The sequence below is a fragment of the Canis lupus genome, chromosome 6 (assembly GCF_003254725.2).
Source record: "Canis lupus dingo isolate Sandy chromosome 6, ASM325472v2, whole genome shotgun sequence".
Taxonomy (NCBI): Eukaryota; Metazoa; Chordata; class Mammalia; order Carnivora; family Canidae; genus Canis; species Canis lupus.
The window spans coordinates 29654612-29659322 of record NC_064248.1 but is presented as its reverse complement, the minus strand read 5'-3'; positions in this window follow the sequence as shown (position 1 = coordinate 29659322).

Below are 4711 nucleotides of genomic sequence, written 5' to 3'. Positions count from 1 at the left end.
TAATTAATTATTCCAGCTTCTAGCAGCTGTTCAGGGAAGTGATTGTTAATTCCCCATGGTAGAGATAATGTGGGCAGACAGAAGGGAGCTAAATCACTGCTGGCTGACCCTGAAAGGAGGAGGGAGGAGAGAGAGACCTTGATTATGTCAAATGGCCTGAATTCCATGACATGCTGACTCTTTGTGGGATCAGAACGTTTGAAAAAGTCATTCATGTTGCCTTGAAGCTGGAGAAGCCACTTAACAATGACAGCCATCCCTTTGGGGGAAACTCAGCGGAATCAAACAGGTTTTAGGAAGGTCTCGCTAATTCCCTAAGGCTGAAAAATGCCACCCAATGCCGAGAATTTGGTCAGCTGTCCTCTATTTAGCACAAATTCCGAAGCTGCACTCAAAGTCTAGCCCAGAGTGCTGGTTATTGGGTCCACTTTGAGTCGTGGCAATGGTTATGTGATGCAGCAGGGATAGCTGTCACTCAGTATCAAGTATAAATTCCTCAAATCTGATGACAAGGCATGCAGTCAAATATTCTCATATTCAGAAGGCATAGATCTGAGTTCAGTTCCAGTCTTTACCAGCGGGGTGAGATGGGTATATGAAGAAGGCAGTAATCCCTACGTCACAGGGCTGCTGTGGGGATCAAATGTGATAATATCTTTAAAACCCTTAATACTGTGACTGGCTAGGTGTTCAATCACATTTCTTCTCAGAAAATCTTTATGCATATTTTTACATAATTGAGATTGCACTGCATATACAATTTTGCCTGAGATAGAAATAAAAATCTGAAGTCATATTTTATCAGAACTTCAGACATTGCTCTGTTGTTCTGATAAGTCAATATAGTCTGATTTTTTATATAAATGTTTCCCCCTTTCTCTTCAATATTTCAGTATGTTCCTATTAATTTTTGTGATCATAACGTATTGTCATATATATGAATTTGATTTAGCAATCTTTCAAGGATATCGGTGTCTATGTTGAGGAGTTATTTTGATCTGTAATTTCATTCATTTTTGGAATGACCTTGTCCAGTTTAAAGATCAGCATTTCTCTGGCTGCACAGAACATTTTGAGAGGTGTATCCTCCTTTTCTATTTTTTAAAAGAGCTTGTGTAAGTTTGGTGTGATTTCTTCCATAAATGTTTTACAGAATTCACCAATTCACCTTGAATTCAATTATTCTTTGTGGGAAAGTTTTTGACAAATTCTATTTCCTTAGCAATATTCTCTTATTATCTTTCTACTACTTCTAGGATCTGTGGAGTTCATAACCTCTTTTCATTCATGATTTTTAGATTTGCATTATTTCCTATTTTTCTTGATCAATTTACTTAGGGCTTTATCAAATTTATTGATGTTTTAAAGAAGTAACTTTTGAGTATGTTAATTTTCTCTTTTTTTCTTTTATTCACTTCATTTATTTCTCTTTATTATTTTCTTCACTTTTACTTACTTTATTCTTTTTTTCCCTTTAAGGTGCAACATTAGTTCTATATTCTTCCTGTTCCAACCTCACCCTCTTCCCTTTTCGAGACCGTAACTATACGCCTGTCAGATCATTTGATATTGTCTCATAGGATCTTGAGGCTCTGTTAACTTTTCTTAGATCTTTTTCCCCCTGTGTTCTTTAAAGCTGATAAATTTCAATTATCTGCCTTCAAATTCACTGACTTTTTTTGCCTATGAAATTTTTAAATTTCAGGTATTATATTTTAATTTTTAAAAAAGATTTTATTTATTTATTCATGAGAAACAGAGAGGGTGGGGGGAAGCAGGCTCCACACAGGGAGCCCAATGCGGGACTCGATCCTGGAACTCCAGGATCATGCCTGGGTCGAAGGCAGGCGCCAAACCACTGAGCCACCCAGGGATCCCTGGTATTGTATTTTAATTGTTATACTTTTAATTTCTAGTCTTTTCATTTGGCTCCTTTTTGTAGTTCCATTTAATTGTTGAGATTTTCTACCTATTTATTCATTAAGACCATGTTTTCCCTTCTTTAAGTCTCTCCTTCAGTTATTTGCACATATTTGTAATAGCTGCTTAAAAATCTTTGGGGATCCCTGGGTGGCTCAGCGGTTTAATGTCTGTCTTTGGCCCAGGGCATGATCCTGGAGTCCCGGGATCGAGTCCCACATAGGGATCCCAGCATGGAGCCTGCTTCTCCCTCTGCCTGTGTCTCTGCTTCTCTCTCTCTCTCTCTCTCTGTATCTCTCATGAATAAATTAATAAAATCTTAAAAAAAATCTTTGTCTGCTTAGCCCCACATTTAGACCAGTTTGGGATTGGTCTATAGTGACAACTTTATTTTTCTTAACTATGGCTCACTTTTTCTCATTCTTTGCATAGCTAGTGTTTTTTTTTTTTTAATTGAATACTTGACACAATAGATAATATTATGGAGCAGAACTTTGGGTTCTGCTTTTCTGAAGAGTATTGATTCTTCAACCACTAGCTGATCACCAAGAACTTGTGAAGGTTTGGTTTTGCATTTTGCTAGTGCAAATCTATGAAAGAGTGTTTCTCAAACATCTCTAACTCAGTTGACTTCAACCTCTATACTCTGTCTCCCCTGCAGGTCTTACCGGGGCTTGTTTTTAGGCTTCATTAAGACAAGCCACTAGTAAGTTTTACTCTAGGGTGTCTCTTTATCCTAATTTGATGACATTCTTATGTGTTGGCGGGATTTCAGGTGTGTTAAGGATGTGTTAAGAAGATCCCTCTAATCTAGGGCCAGAACACACCAACATTTCTGTTACTTTTCTTCCCCCAGCTGACCTATAATATCTAATTCCAATTTCAATCCATTGTAGCTTTTGTCTGGTAAACCTTGTGAGGTCTCACTTTGAGAACGGACAACCTAGCTTTCCTCCGTAGACTTGCAGGGAGCCCCCTGCATGGACTTCTAGGGTTCCCTCTCCACACAGCTTCCATTTCTTTGATGCCTTATCAAACACTAATTACTTCATTATGTCATCAATTCAATCATTAAACAGATTCCCAGTGGCTTCATTTCAGATGTCCAGAACTCTGACTGATGCCTATTCAACTTAGCAGAAGAAGAAACTATTGCTTTCTTCTCAGACTCTAGTTCTCTGTATCAGGCTGGGAAAATTTTTCATAGACAGAGAGCTGTGTGATCATAGGGCTCAGCTAGGAGGTCTCTTCTTTCAGGTATTACAGTCTTGTGCTGTTTTCTTTAACTTACATATTTTGTCTAGTTTTATAGTTGTTTACAGGGAGGAGACTGGCCCAGTACCAGTTATTCTATCATAGCCAGAAGAATTTGGCATTTTGTTTTAATAACTGGAATTCAGATAACTTCATCAGGATATACTTAGATCTGATATTTGTGTTTACTAACACACGGGTGGTCAATAAAAATTTGTTGAATAAACAAAATATGTTAGGTAATTACCTGTTCAGTCTTTTCTACAGCTCAGGAAAATTTTCTTTTATTAGCTAGTTGATAATTTCGTCTCTTTCATTATGTCTGGAACATTTACTAAACAGATTTGAATACCTGGATATATCTTAATATCCACCTCCTATTTCATGTTTGACCTTCTTTTTTTTTTTACCAGTTCTGACAAAATCCTTCAGATTTGGGGGAATTTTTAAAAATCCCTAGTCCAGATTTTAGTCTTCACTGGTATCCACTCTTCTGTGCAGATCATCTACATTCTAAATTTTAGTTTTTACTTGGACAATTTGGTTTTAAAATTTTGTTTTGGAGAGCTCTCATTGTTTCTTTTTCTTCGCAGCCTGTTCTTTCTTATTGATGTGATAAATGGATAAATTTCCTTCAGTTTATTGTGTTAACTGCTCCCTCAGACATTAATTTGCTGTTTATTGTATTTTGAAAATCTCTTTCACACTGTTTGGTTTCTCCAAATGTATGGTAGTTATTCGTTGTTTTTCATAATTATTGATGTAACGTAAATTGAGTGATGTTGGCAGCTGAGGAATAATTCTTTAGTTCAATGAAATTTCATGTTCTGTTGGCGATGAATGCAGATTTCGATCATGAAGGCCTTAATGATGGAGGAGGAGATGGGAGACTGGGCTTTCCTTTAGGGTATGCAAGCAGAGGATTTTTCATTTTCAGTAAGTGATCTTGCCATCTTTCCTTGGAACTATAAGTTGTCTGAGGCACAGCCCCACTTCAATGGCCATAGATTACTCTGGGAGTCTTTATCAGAATTTCTGGATAAAAGATTTGTACACAAAGCATTATCCTAGAGTGTCAATAAAGTGTCAATAAAGCCACTCCAATATCCAGGGCCTGGCTGAACTGGTCTATCTTTTAATTCTTTACCCTGATGACAACCCCATGGCCAATGTTCTTCATCCCTTCTACCCATTTTCTTTCCTTTTCCAGGGCTTCCTCTTTTGTCATGTGTTGGTAGTACTCTTCTCATCCTTCCAGTCCTGCTATGAATTTAAAGAACATGTGGATGCTTTTCTTCTGTTGTTTTAGTCATGCATATTAAACCCAAAGTCACCACTTATATTCTATTTTTTAGTACCCAAGCATTTTCTTGGTCACTAAATTTATTCACACCCATGTAAAATCAAAGTCAAGAACCCAGATAAAGCAGGCAAACAGATCTGAGTGAGCTACTTCTCTGGGTAAAATAGAACAGCCAGTGTTTGTTCATTTCACAGCGATTAGAAAACAATTAAACCAATATTAGAGAAAAGCGTA